This window comes from Myotis yumanensis, unplaced genomic scaffold (assembly GCF_028538775.1).
Source record: "Myotis yumanensis isolate MYYU_CA2020_CCGP unplaced genomic scaffold, mMyoYum1.0.hap1 SCAF_15, whole genome shotgun sequence".
Classification (NCBI taxonomy): domain Eukaryota; kingdom Metazoa; phylum Chordata; class Mammalia; order Chiroptera; family Vespertilionidae; genus Myotis; species Myotis yumanensis.
The window spans coordinates 21,787,258-21,802,906 of NW_027223766.1; the positions used below are offsets into that span (position 1 = coordinate 21,787,258).

General features: G+C 37.9%; 1 protein-coding gene across 3 annotated transcripts in view; it reads right to left on the reverse strand.

Moving 5' to 3' along the window:
- Positions 1–15,649, reverse strand: part of NKAIN3 (sodium/potassium transporting ATPase interacting 3) — a 429,459-nt gene that overhangs the window by 117,301 nt on the left and 296,509 nt on the right. The window lies entirely within an intron of this gene.

Here is a 15,649-nt window from a genome sequence, read left to right on the forward strand (position 1 = left end):
GGACTGAACCTGGCTCCAATGTGGAAAGAAAACTCTGGACACTGCCTCTGATTTTAGCTCTACTGAAGCCTCAGCTACACTTCTTCAATGACTGGGCAAAGGGAAATGGGTCTTTGGAAACTCAGGGATGTGATCCCGTGGAAATAAAGACCACTCTTCCTCCCTTGTGAGTCTCAGAAAATTCTTTTTGTTGGGCTATCGCAAGAATTCCACTCCCGTCAGCAACCAGAGGTAACGAGGACCTCGCCTCTTGGTTAATACTTGCATGGCCCTGTGCCTCAGGAAAGGTGACTCTGCCCTCAGCTCCCGGATGTCCCGACTATTGGTCTAAAGGTGCACCTGTTACACTCTCTGGTGATTATTTCAGGAAAGGGCCTGAAACCCAACTCCCATAAAGCGGGCATGTGAGAAAATCTGCTTCATGGACTGACCATTTGCATATTTAAGACGGCACCATGATTTCTTTTTCTGGACATTGTCACAATAGCATAACAAGAAAAACAACAACAATAATATCTAACACATATGCAGCTCTTACAGTAGGCCTGCCATGATTCTTACACTCTATGTATTTTAATTGACTTTACCTTCCAAACCACCCCTGGGGTAGAGGATGTCATTCTCCTGACCTTGTAGATGAGGAAGTGGGTACCAATATATGAAGCTGCCACCTTCCTGCCTCCAATCTTGAGTCCACACTGCAATGTTGTCATTCTCAATTACATTGAATATACTGTGCTCAGTGGGTTTAAATACCTAGCTTTAATAGACAGCCAGTAGGAGTAGATCTGATTTTGGAAGCCAGACTCACATGGCAAAATAGAGGCACAGTGATAATCTGGGTCCTCGATGATATCAATGCATCAACCAGTCTTGAAACCTGCTTTATTTGGGAGCTTTGGGATGTGAGATGATAAGTACCCTAAATGTCTACAGCACTTTGAGAGTCAAAGTTTCTTTTCCTTGCAGCATAAAATTTCCCAAGTGATCCTTGAGTCATATTTTAGCACCAGCTATGGATGCAGCTACTTGCTTTGAGTTTTGGCCTCATGATCTTGGGTCAGTTACTTTTTCATTTGTAAAACAGGAATGACAATTGCATCCACTTCATATGTGTGGTGAGCCAGATGACATAACACACACAGAGTGCTTGAAACAGTGCCCCAGGTATAGTCTGTATTCACTAATATTTACTGAATATTAGTGATTATTTTATTACTAGAGGCCCGATGCACAAAATTTGTGCACTGGAGAGGGGTTTCCCTCAGGCCTGCTGCGCCCTCTCGCAGTCTGGGACCCCTCGCTCCTTACCCCCCACCTGCTTGCTTCTCTTTACCACTCGGCTCGCTGCTCCTTAGCACTGCTGCTGCGCTGGCCCCTGTGAGCCTGGCTTCTGGCTGAGCAGTGCATTGACCACCAGAGGGCAGCTCCTGCATTGAGCATCTGCCCCCTGGTGGCTAGTGCACATCATAGCGATTGGTTGTTCTGGTTGTTCCACTGTAACGGTCGCTTAGGCTTTTATTATATAGATTTTTATTATCAATTTTATTATTTCATTATATTTTACTGTTACGTCTTGGTCTTTTTCTAATCTGTAAAATGTGAATTGCAATAAATTGTAGGGTTATGAGGATTAAATAAAACCCAAATATAATGCTTAGCAGAATATCTGGCATATAGAAAATAATCAATAAATACATGGTATATTCTTTCTAATTCCTTTTTATTTTAATCAAAATAACCTACCTATGAAGTAAAAGGCAATATAAATACTAAAGGCTGTAATGAAAAAAAAGCAGTCTTCCTATTTTGAGTGAAAGCTATCCTAATATCTGATTTTCTTTAAAAAAATCATATACATTAAAAAGTAATACTATCATCCTCTATGTAAAGATTTACTCCTTCAATAAACCAGTTTGAATACAAACTTCATACTTTTCTTTTTATAAAGGAAAACCAATTACAGTCTGTGCAAACTGTTACACAAGAAATGCCGTACTAGTGCACTAAGCAATTGGTCTATTTCTAAAATGAAAAATGGAGACATGTCTGGCAAATTATATTGCTTGCTGATCCATAAACTTGTATAGATCAAATATCCAAGTATGAAAATTAAATATCTGCTGCTATGCCCCTAAGGAAACATTGTACTATCTGGATAAACTAAAACCCTGATCTTTCAAAGTCAAGTGATTTAAGTATAATTCTGCTTGAGAGAAATATTAATAAAAACAACCTGATTCTAAACAAATTCTAAATACATTATTAGTTTTCTAGCCCTCTCAGAATTGGATGAAGCTTTATACAGAAGCAATAAACTAAAACTTTATTTGCATTACTAAATTTAGTAATGGAATAAGAACTTTTATATATCAAAGTTGTATTTAGTGACACATAAACCATTGAAATATTTACTTCAGTAAATATTTGATTTGGGAATTAACAAATATTAGCCTATAAAAACTAATCTAGAGGACATTCCTACTGATTAAATGATCTTCTATTTGTAATAGTCATGCTGTGTAACAAAATGCAAACATTAATCTCAGTGATTACTAGGGACATTGTGGCTTCTCAATAAATTCTTTAAAATAGATAAAACACAAGAGTAAATAAAGTGCCCATTCAAAGTTTTGTTAACTTTTTCCAATATAGGTGAAGATAGGTGTGTGTGTGTGTGTGTGTGTGTGTGTGTGTGTGTGTGTGTTTTGTTTTACTTATGTTGCATTATTGTAGGGGAAATAGATACTTAGTTTTATTAATTTGTCAAATGTGAAAATGCTGTAGTATTGTGTTTTGGATGTGTTTATATTAAATTTTACAGATACTAGTTTAGTGTTTACTATGTACAAGACATTGTTATATGCTCTGAAGAGTCAAAATGTAAACTATACCATCTTAGTTTCTTATTAAGATAGGGTACTGCAAACACACATAAAAACTACTAGAGGCCTGGTGCATGAAATTTGTGCACTTGAGGCAGGGGGGAAAATCCCTCAGCTCAGCCTGTACCCTCTTGCAGTCTGGGAGCCCTTGGGGGATGTCCAACTGATGGTTTAGGCCAGCTCCTGGGGAGTCGGACATTCTTACTGCTGCCGAGGAGGCAGGAGAGGCTCCCGCCACTGCCACTGTGCTCTCCAGCCATGAGCCTGGCTCTGGTTGAGCAGTGCTCTCCCTGTGGGAGTGCACTGGCCACCAGGGGGCAGCTCCTGTGTTGAGTGGGATCAGGCTGAAACAGGCTCTCTGACATCCCCCAAGGGGTCCCAGATTGTGAGAGGGCACAGGCCAGGCCACCTACCGGTCGGAGCATCTGCCCTCTGGCAGTCAGTGCACAAGATAGCGACTGGTTGACCTGCCGACTGTCTGCCCCCTGGTGGTCAGTGCACATCATAGTGAGCGCTTAAGCGACCTTAGCATATCATTAGCATATTATGCTTTGATTGGTTAAACAGATGACCAACACTTAGCATATTAGGCTTTTATTATATAGGATAGTGAAGGGACATAATTTAAAGACATCCACAGGGATGGGGAAAACATCAGAGGAGGAAATGGGCACCCAATTTTGAAAGGTGGGAGTAAATGGATGAGAGGGAACTGATGTCAATAGGGAGAGAGAGGCACAGACACAAGTTACATTTGCAGAATCATAAAAAAGCTTTAGTTGCTTAGCATAATGCTCTCCAGGTCCATCCATGCTGTTCAAATGGTAAGCCAATCAGAGAAAGATAGCTATCACATGATCTCACTCATATGTGGAATCTAATGAACAAATTAAACTGATGAACAAAATAGACCCAGAGACATAGAAGCATGGAACAGACTGATGAATTTCAGAGGGAAGGCAGGGGTGGGTGGGTGGGTGGGGAGTGATTACTGGGAAACTTATATGCATATATGCATAGTCCATGGGCACAGACAATAGAGAAGGCCTGGGAGAGGTGAGTGTGGGGTGAAGGGGGTCAATGGGAAACAAACAAACAAATAAACAAAGGGAACATCTGTAATACTTTCAACAACAAAGATAATTTTTTTTAAAAAAGCATTTAGTTACTTCTGAAATGCAGGTAAAGAGGGTAGTTCTGAAATCAGGCTGAGAACCTGGGTAGAATCTGTCTGAGAACCAGTTAGATATCTCACTGTTACGTGCCTCTCCTTCCCCAAAAGTCTGGAGATACAGTCATTAGAATAGGAAAGCAGGTTCTTGAGCTGGCAAATGCTGCACAAGGGGGTATGTACCATGCTGACAACATGGGATACAGGATCAGATGCATATCAAATAATGAATGCAAAGACCCCCACCTCTGCCTCTAAGTCATTCTCAGGATACTGGTTCCCACATCCCTTCCATCTAGAGAGAAATTGGAAGATTCTTCTCTGGGAAATTTATTCTATTCCGAAGCAAACCATCCAAGACACTGACATTTGGAATTCCCCAACACACTGTCCAAATGGGTCACCTTTCAGTGTAGTTCAGAGAAGCCCCAAGATTAGTTCAGCAGGGCCAGTCAGGTTTTAAAGCCCTCATTCATAATCATGCACAGAAAGGCAAGGATGAGAAAAATTTGAGGAAAGGCTCGCAGATAAAGACCCAAACTGATAATCAAGAAAAAAATAAAACAAAGAAACTTCAAGGAAACAGATTATACAGGGAGAAAAACAACAAGAACAACAAATTTAAACTATTAGGAATATGCATGAACCCAAAATAGGGTGCTACCAATGCAAAGCACTTACATTTAAAAAATAACAATCCAACAGCATTTGAAAATAGAAACATAATAACACACATGAAAAATCAATAGAAAGACAGAAAGTTATAAGAAATCTTCCTAAAAGTAGGTAAAAAAAATTAGACAAAGCCCGGCTAGTGCAGCTCAGTGTTTGAGTGTCTAGCTATGAACCAAGAAGGTCATGGTTTGATTCCTGGTCAGGGCACATGCCCGGGTTTTAGTTTCGATTTCCAGCAGTGGCGAGTGGGAGGCAGCTGATCAATGATTCTCATCATTGATGTTTCTATCTCTCTCTCTCCCTCTCCCTTCCTCTCTGAAGTCAATAAAAATATATTTTAAAAAGTAGACAAAGAAATAGAAAATAGAGAAAAGGAAAGAACCTTAGAAAACTAGTTCAGAATGCCTGGTGTTTGAGAATAAAATTATCCCATGAAAAAATGGAGAACATAGACAGGGAGGGGAGAAAATCATCAACAAATAATTTAAGAACATTTTCCCAAAATATAAGTCGTAATTTTCCAGAAAGAGAGGGCCTGGTAAATGTTCAGTACGCAAAGCCTCACAGTTCCCAGAACTCATCCACTGCTGGTCCTGCGATGCCCTAAAGGGCTCTTAGCATCTCTCAAGCCAGCCCATGAGTTAACTCCCAGTGCCTTGAAATCTGAAAACTCTGGAACTCTGGATGATAATTTAATTGAAAATTAATAAACCAGTATAAGAGAAATCCCTAGACAATATGATATTATTTAATAAGCATGGTAAAAAACAGGAGGGGGTATTTGCCCATAATATCATATGTATGAAACTTTAAAAAACATTCATCATTCACATCAAAATGTGATGTTCCTTCTGGGCTATTAACGTCTATAAAAGATGTTTCATGGTTCTGACTTGTGCCAGGTGTTGCCAATGAAAAATGGGTGATTCTTAAAGTCTTTCATTTGACCCAATCACTGTTCCAGCAACAAATGAGCCGCAGAACAAGTTCTTTAGAGTTCACTCTTTAACTTTGAATTCAAAATATAACCTTTTCTAAACAAAACATTAAAAAAAGAGTAGCAATGATAATCACTGTTTAACTTCTTTCCAATTATCATCCATTCATTTAATATTTCAACAGTTATTTAATTAATTCCTACTTTTGCAAGTTATGGTATACTCTAGCTGCTAAGACTACACAGAAATACATTTTTGGTCAAGATGGTTGTGTAAACCAGCATATATATTTTAGTTCCCTTCTTGAACCTCATTAAAAATCAGTAAGAGTTTTAAGAAAAGTATGTAAGTGTGCAAAGTGAAGCCAGGCTTTACTTTCTAGTGGGAAGCTAGAAGATTCTTTGTGGGCAATCTGCTCACCTGCAGAGCCAAACCACATCTATCACCCAACAGGAGGAAGATAGGCATGAAGACTCATAGCTTTTAGCAATCCCTTCCCCACCTATTAAATATGAGCCTGCAACTAAGGATTATTAGACATTTGAATCAAGCCACTAAGGTGGGGGATAGAAACCACAGCAATCAGGGAAAAACAAATGACATACTTGGAAGAAACAGACACCTTAATGGCAAAGATAACTCCTTTTTTTCTCCAGGAGAAAAGACTGTCATTCATAACCACAGAAAATAAAAGGAAAATATTATGACTATGAAGTAAGATTAAGATTTCATAAAAGGGAAACTTTGGAGGAAAAATAATATTTGGGGTATTAAAATATTATAATGTAAAAAAAAAGCTCATTTAGAAATGTTAAAAAATAAAGTTAAAGCCCTGGCCAGTGTGGCTCACTTGGTTGGAGTGTCATCCCATAAACAGAAGGTTGTGGGTTTGGTCCTTGTTGGAGTGCGTGCAGGAGGCAGCCAATTGGGGTTTCTCTCTCTCTCTCTCTTTCTCTCCCTCCCTCCCTCCCTTTAAATAATAATAATAATAATAATAATAATAAATAATGTTAAAGAAATCTCCCAGGATATATATTTTTAAAAGATGAAATATAATAAAGAAAAGATAAGGAAATTAGAGACCCAACCAGGTAAGATGGGTACCCAAATATCAGTTTTCCTGAAATAGAGAAGGGGGGAATTTAAAGGCAAATGAGCAACAAATTCATTTAAGAAACATTTCTCAAATGGAGGAGCATGAGTTTCCATATTGAAATAGTCCACCAAGTATCCAGTACAGTGGATGAAAATGAGCCAGTATCAAATCAAATCATCTAAACATTTCAGAGCCTATGAACACAGAGAAGATGCTGCAAACGTCCAGGGTGAGAGGACCAGACACATAAGAAAGGTTGGGATATAAAATGGCTTTGATCTTCTCACCAGCAACACTGGATGCTGAAGAATATGGAGAGAATATTAAGAAAACATAATTTCCTCTCTAAAATTTTATATCCAGACAAATATTAGATCAAGTGCAAAATCTGAATTAAATATTTCAAACATGAAAGTTCTAAAAAGTTTACTTCTGTGCACATTTACTCAACATACTTATAGATGTGCTAATGAAGACATGCTCCATGAAAATGAGAGAGTGAACAAAGTGAGAGTACAGAAAAGAGAAGCAAAGGCAATGTTCAGGATGCTATCAAAGGGAGGTCTCTTCATGGGAGCTGGGCATACAGGTTAACACATCCAGATTGAATTACATCAAAAGATTGGAGAAGGGAATTCTGAGTGAATGAAATTGAGAATTAATTTCAAATTAATCAATTAATGATAAAATAAAACTTGGTTAAAATATTAGTGTTTCTAATATCTTGAAATTATATTTATTTAATTTTTTTGTTATTTTTTTATTTTATTTTATTTGAAATTATATTTAGACAATTTGAGAAGAGTCTGGGAAAGTGTAATGGTAAATACAAGGGAAAGTCAGCAAACCAAAGACAATGAGAGACAACAAATAAGTTTAAAAAGTTGTTCAGGAAAGAAAAAGTGTTCCTATTGTACCATGACATGGCTATAAATACCATTTTTATAGTCATTATAAAATAAACATTGAATAAAGAGTAAATTAAGATAACACAATTCATCATGCTAATTTGCAAGAATAGATGTAGAAGCCTATATTGAATGCTTCTCTTGCTGAAATGGTGTTTTGATCTTAAAAAGCCAAATTATGAAATGATATTGTGAAAATGAAAATAGGAACTTGCCTCAGAGAATGCTAGTGAAAGATGACCAAAATGGTGGATATTATGAGATTAAGCAACTGTATGTGACCTGGTTAACTGTGATTTTAGGTAATATATTTTTAACAAATTAAGGTAATGAATGTTTGTACTGCATGCAAGGTAGAGGCAATTAAATTTAGTAGCTCTGTCATGGAACAATACCCCTGTTCCCCCAGCCCTGGAAATAATGAGCTCCTGTGGAATATATTATCCTAATGGTGCTCATTGCCATGATGCTACAGAATGAAAGGAATGAAACATTGGTGCAAATGAAGGCAATCATTAATGCCGGCAATTTGATTCAGTGCAGCATAATTCCCTGTGGTTTTTATTTTTAATTATTCTGTTATTAAATGGCTTCCCGTGCACACTCAGGCTCAGCAGAGGCAGTCACAAACTGCGGATCACTTTGTAGCTCCACACAGGTTGCCTAGGGTCAGTCACAGGAAGCATCTGACATTGGTCTGCACATGAGTTCCTCACAAGAGACCCCAGAACCAACACAGCCAGGGGCCCGCTTCAGACAACATCAGAGCAGGACGCAATTATTCACAAGTGGCATATCCAAAGGGAGATCTTGGCAGGCACCAGAAGCTATGGAGGTGAATCCTGCTTTGTGTGGTCAGCATCTGCCCAGCAGCTCATACACTGTGGTACAGGTTGATCCTCACAGTCAGCCAGCTTCAGGGTTGACGTCGCACAGAAATGGACCAATAGAAACCAAGACTCAATTACAACAGGAGGGCTCACACAGCACACACAAGGGACACTCCTGGAGCACCCAGATCAGGTGATCAAGGAGTCTGCACCACTGGAAGGAGAACCTATTTGAAGAAATAATGACTGAAAACTTCCCTAACCTGGTGAAAGAAAAGCCCAGGAAGCACAGAGAGTCCCAAACAAGATGAAACCCAAGAGGCCCACACAAAGACACAGCACAGTTAAATGGCAAAGTTTAAAGACATAGAGAGAATCGTAAATGCAGGAAGAGGCAGTTCATTACCTACAAGGGAGGCAGCTGATCGATGATTCTCTCTTATCACTGATACCTCTATCTCTCTCAATCTGGATCCAAACATACAATAGAAAGATCATACGTCATGATCAGGTGGGATTTATTCTGGGGATGCCATGTTGGTACAGTATCCACAAATCAATAAACGTGATATATCACATAAGCAAAATGAAGGATAAAAATCACATGACCATATCAATAGATGCAGAAAAAGCATTTGATAAAATCTAGCACCCATTTATGATAAAAACTCTCAGCAAAGTAGGAATAGAGGGAACATACCATAATGTAATAAAGACCATATATGACAAACCCACAGCCAACATCATACTTAATGGGCAAAAAACTCAAAGCATTTTCCTTAAGAGTAGAAACAAGACAGGGATATTGGCTTTCACTACTCTTACTCAACATAGTTCTGGTAGTCCCAGCCACAGTGATCAGACAAGAAGAAGAGATAAAATGTAAAGAAAAATTGGAAAGGAAAAAGTAAAACTGTCATTATTTGAAGATGAGATGATACTGAATATAGAGAACCCTAAAGATTTCACCAAAAAACCTACTAGAACTGATAAGTGAATTCAGTAAAGTAGCAGGATACAAAATAAATATGCAGGAATCAGTTGCATTTCTATATGCCAATAATGAACCATCAGAAAGGGAAACTCAGAAAACAATCCCATTTACAACTGCATAAAAATGATTCAAAAGAAAACCTTGAAATATAATTATTTAAGTATTATAAGTGATCGTGTGTAACGGTTGTAAAATAAGCCAAATTAGTGTAGCATTTATTAAAGTGTACAATTATATCTATATTTTTCTTCTAATAAAGAGCAGACTATTAAAAAATACCTAGGAATAAATTTAACCAAGGATGTAAAAGACCTGTACTCAGAAAACTATCAACATTGAGGAAAGAAATTGAAGAAAATATAAATAAGTGGAAGCATATACTGTGTTCATGGATAGAAAGAATTAACATAATTAAAATGTACATGCTATCCAAAGCAATCTACAGATTGAATGCAACTTCTGTCCATATTCCAATGACTTATTTCACAGAACTAAAACAAATATTCCAAAAACTTATATGGAACCAATAAAGACCCTGAATAGCCACAACAATCTTGAGAAAGAAGAACAAATTTGGAGGAATCATGCTACTTGATATCAAACTATACTATAAGGCCATAATAATAAAAACAGTATGGTTCTAGCATAAAAACAGATATATAGCCTGGCCAGTGGGACCTAATGGTTGGAGTGTCAACCTCTGAACCAAGAGGTCACAGTTTGATTCCCAGTCAGGGCATATGCCTTCGTTGTGGGCTCGATCACAGTAGGGGGTGTGCAGCAGGCAGCCTATCAATGATTCTCTCTTTCCCTTTCCCTTCCTCTCTGAAATAATATTATTTATTATTGACATATATATTATATGTCAAAAAACCAGACATATAGATCAATGGAACAGAATAGAGAGCCCAGAAATAAATTCACACAGAAAAAAATTGTTGATAATATTACAGATGTCCCCAAGTTCCCCCCACCCAACCACCTTTATCCCCCTTCTCTCAGCCCCTCTATGCCTTTATGTTCAATTAATATTTTTCAAAGCAGGCAAAAACATACAATGGTGTAAAGATAGTCTATTCAATAAATGATGTTGGGAAAATGTACAGATACATGCAAAGAAATGAAACTAGACCACCTTCTAACACCATCCACAATAATACACTCAAAATGGATAAAAGTCTTAAATGTTAGACTCAAAACCATAAAAATTCTAGAAGAAAACAGGCAGTAAAGTCTCAGATATTTCTCATAGCAATACTTTTTTTTCTGATATATCTCCTCGGGCAAAGGAAATAAAATAAATGGGACTACATCAAATTAAAAAGTTTTGCACAGCAAAGGAAACCATCAACAAAATGAAAAGACAACTCACTGAGTGGGAGATCATATTCGCCAATAATATATCTGATAAGGGGTTAATATCCAAAGTTTATAAAGAACTTATACAATTAACACCAAAGAAACAAAAAATCCAATAAAAAATGGGCAAAGGACATGAATGGATGCTTCTCCGAAAGGACATACAGATGGTCAATAGAGAAAATAAAAAGATGTTCAACATCTCTAATTGTCAGAGAAATGCAGATTAAAACCACAATGAGATATTACCTCACACTTGCCAGAATGGCTACCATCAATAAATCAACAAATGGCAAGTGATGGCCAGGATGTGGAGAAAAGGGAACCCCTGTGCACTGTTGGTGGGAATGCTGATTGGTGCAGCCACCGTGGAAAGCAGTATGGAGTTACCTCAAGAAATTAAAAATGGAACTGCCTTGTCATACAGCAATTGTCCTTCTAGGAATATACCCAAGGAAACCCGAACAGCATTATTTACAATAGCCAAGATCCAGAAGCAGCCCAAGTGCCCAGCAGTAAATGAGTAAATAAAGAAGCTGTGGTACGTTTACACAATGGAATATTGCTCAGCCATAAAAACCTTACCTTTTGCAACAGCATGGATGGGCCTGGAGATCATTATGCTAAGTGAAATAAGCCAGTCAGCGAATGACAAGTACCATATGATTTCACTTATATGTGGAATCTAATGAACAAAATAAGCTAACAAACAAAATAGAAACAGACTCATAGATATAGAAAACAGACTGGCAGCTGTCAGAGAAGAGGTGTGTTGGGGGAGGGAGGCGTCTAGGTGAAAAAGCTGAAGGGAGTAAGCAAACAAACAGACAGACAATGGTGATTACCAGAGGGAAAGGGGTGGAGGGAGGTAGACCAGGGTAAAGGGAGGATAAATGGTGATGGAAGGAGACTTGATTTGGGGTGGTAAGCACACAATACAACGCACAGATGATGTATTATAGAACTGTACACCTTAAACCTATATAATTTTACTAACCAATGTCACCTCAATAAATTCTATAGAAAAGTAAAAAAAAAAAAGGAATCTAACTTTCAAGATCATAATTACCAAACATTTATTTGTAAAGAATGTCCACAATTTCCACATTAAAATATTTTCCCAATGCATTGGACACTTCCCCCTCATTTTGAAAAACATTGTATTTGTATGCTTGCATGTCTTAAAAATGAATGATTTCTGAGTGGAATGATACCAATAGTATTGGTTTAGAAGTTGCATTTTTATGTCAAAAACAATGCACAACTGATATTTTTTAATTCTAAAGTGAGCATGTGCAGCCATGGCTGAACTGAAAACTGCATGGTTTTATTGGATATTCTACATTCACCCAACTTTCAATATTATTGGTGGCAAGCCTTCAAGTGCAAAGACATTGTAGGGCTTACCCAGAGAAGCAAGGTATGGCTACTGACCTGAAGATGGCCGATAATCTAGACCTGAAGACAGGTGTGGAAAGAACCAGGTCAAATGCACAAGAATGGAGCAAGCACTCTCAATACGCCCACCAGCAAACATGGCTGCTTAGCCCATCGGGTGCCTTAGTGGAATCAGAAGAAAAAGATGCACATGTGGATGGCTGCAGCTCTGTGCACCCTGTGCACAGTGGGGCAAGTTGCACTCAGAAGAGAAAAATCACTTCCAAGTGGGCAAGCTTCCAGGAAGGCTTCCGGGAAGAGGTGGCATTTGGATTTGGAAGGATGCACAGCATGTCTGTGAGTAGAGAAGCCTGGGAGGTACAGTCTGTTTTTCATTCTGGCCCATCTCCAAAGGATGAAACAGGGACCTGGAGACTCATTGTGAAGAAATCTAATTTGAACAGCTGAGGCGATTGCACCCTTCTCATCAATTTTCTGCACAGGACCCTGCTGCCTGAGACTCGGCAAGTTTAGCATCCTCCATGTACTCAAGGCTGAAAACAGGATTTTACTTTTCTTTCAACAGAGACTGAGCGCAGGCGTGAGAGGAAATCACTGATCTGTGGGGAGCCTCGCTTGCTTGGCATTTCACTGCCCGCCAAGTTTTTCAGCTGTCTGTCCATTTGAAGGACCCCCTGTGTTTCCACAACTCGTAAAACATGTAATGACCAAATCTGAGATTTCTCTAATTGAGAGTTAGAAAGCGTGACTGAAGCATACGTGGCCCCAGTAAACTGTTGGATGGAGGCTGTGCATTTTTGGACAAATGATTGGTTCTGTGTGGTAGAGAGGGGAACCTCAGACACTGCACCAGACTGAGACTCCGCTGGTCTGATGCCATGTTTGAAAACGCCCAGATGGCCACATTTGAACATCGCTGCATTGAGCAGCATTGTGGATCAGATTGAGAGGAAAGATTCTGGGGCCAAAAATTGATTCTAGTACGGTGATAAAAAGCTTACAACCTAAGCAACGCACGAGGATTAATAAAAGGTAAATCTGGCTGGATTTAATGCTGACCTTCAACAAAATAATTTACCTTTCAGCAACCACAGATGGGGTTTATAGGAGAAAAGACTAGCTATGTATAATTTTACAGCCAAGATAAAGGATCAAAATGCAAACATAATATTTAGAAAGAGTTTCTGGCCAGGAGCATCATGGAACAGCTAGTGTCCATAAAATAAATGGATGGGAGACAATGTTTTAAAAATATAATTTTTTTTTAGTTTGGAAAATATGGTCTGATGATGATGTGTTTTATTTTGTCTATAACAGAGAAAATGTAGCATTTTTCCAAACTATTTTTGTTGAAAATCAATCAACTAAACAACACAAAAAAGTTAATGGATTATATTGTTTTAAAAATAAGCTATGATAGGTTTATTTTTTTTTTAAAAAACTGGATAAACAAAAAAATGTGCTTCAGGTCATGTTTGTGAGCTTTTTATACAGAACTTATTTTTGCATCTCCGGTTTCTTTGTCAAGGTGATGATTAATAGGTGATTCAAGCTTTAAATAATATATGTCCATTCAATTGACCATCCTGATTGAATTAGGGGATGAATGGGAAAAGATATTTTTTTCTGGGAGTCTGTGCAGTATTTCATAGTTCATAAAACACTCTCACATTTGAGTGAAATTATCCTGGGGCAATGCTGGAAACAGCGTTTCTCCATCTTTAAGCTAAGAAAACTGCAAAGCAGAGTTGTGACAACCTGACCCAAAGCACCAATGTTTCAGCCATAGACCTGGGATCGGCTTGGTCTTCAGGTTCCCTGACTGGGGCAGCTTCACTGAATTATCAGGTAGATTCAAACCAAAAAACTTGCTTCAGAGATTTCTACCCCTTTCCCTCAACGTCCTCAAGTGGACTGTTATAGAAGACAAGTAGCCACCTACCTAAAGTCTTTCTGAATTTCAAAGTCACCACCAAGCAATTAAATATCCACATTTAAAACAAATCTTGTTCTAAAAATATTGAGTCTAAATAATAACTCATAGGTTATCTATTTCTCCACTTTGCGTGGTGTGTAAGTGTGAGTAGCATAAAGTACTGTGAATTTACCTTTCCGTGGTATTCTACCACAAAGGCCATGGTTCCTGAGTAACTAATTATTATGAGTAATTATGAGTAACTAATCATAATTTCAGGAATGTTAATCACAGCCAACAAGTTTAAAGACCTTCCTTAGCAACACCAAATGACAGGGCAAGGATGAATAAATCATGGAAAAGGGTGCTTATGCTTTTGAAGATCTTAAGTTCAATGAACAGATATCCCTTCCCCCCCCCCCCCCACCCACCCGCTCTTCCCTCCCTCCAAAGTGCAGAAAAGGAGGTGGAAGACAAGCAGATATTTAGAAGCATTTGATGTGTAGTTTCCCAATTAGTTATAGCAGCAATCATTTAATCAGAATTTCCACAATACCAAAAGCAGTTTATTTCATTAGCACCAATTCCATTTTGAAGGGCAATGTCAATCAGACATATTTTTTAATTGCATCATCATTCATGGTTTAATATAGATTCTCAATGTAACTGACTTAGAATTAAAAGTATAATTCTAGAGAAACCTAGCAATGTGCTTTATAATAACGCAGCATGTCATACTAATTTCTTGAACTTGTTTGACCTTTTTTGAACAGCTTTTGTGGAGCTATATAAAATTAATCTCCCAATTTTCAAAAAGGAGGAAGCGAAATGATGTAAATGATTGGTGGTATCTTAAAAAATATTTCATTAGAAGTGATGCATAACTATTCTGAGGGAGGCCACAGGCATTTAGCATCTGTCTAATGACAATAACATGCAGGATTTATTTCTTTGATAGGGTTGGGTTAGCAGATGGAGAATACAGAGAAATAGTTGTTCAGGAAGGACTAGATCTTAAATTGGCAAAAACGTAGGCAATATTTTCAGGTAGGAAAATGTGAAATTTGAACAACAGGTAATTGGCTTAATAACGACTTACATCACATTACTTCAATGGTGCCTATTAATTGATATCTATCACATGAGAGGTTTTCAGAAGAGTTCATCTCTTCATCTGTCCTCCTCAGTATTTTTCCAATTACTTAGATTTCTTAAGTAAAGAAATAGAGGCATACTCCTCCTCGATTAGTAATTAACTTTATGATTAGTAAATATGCTGAATCAAAATTATCTTGACACGATGTAGCCATGGGCAGAAGTCTACCAAATTGATATTTAATGGGAAAAATACAAGTTCCCACACTTGGTTGTATATGGTGGGGAATACGTAGCCTATTATTGTCAAGAATTAAATTTGATAGGAACTCCATATGAATCATTAATATAGCCTCAAAAAAGCAAACATCTTAGGCTGAGTTAA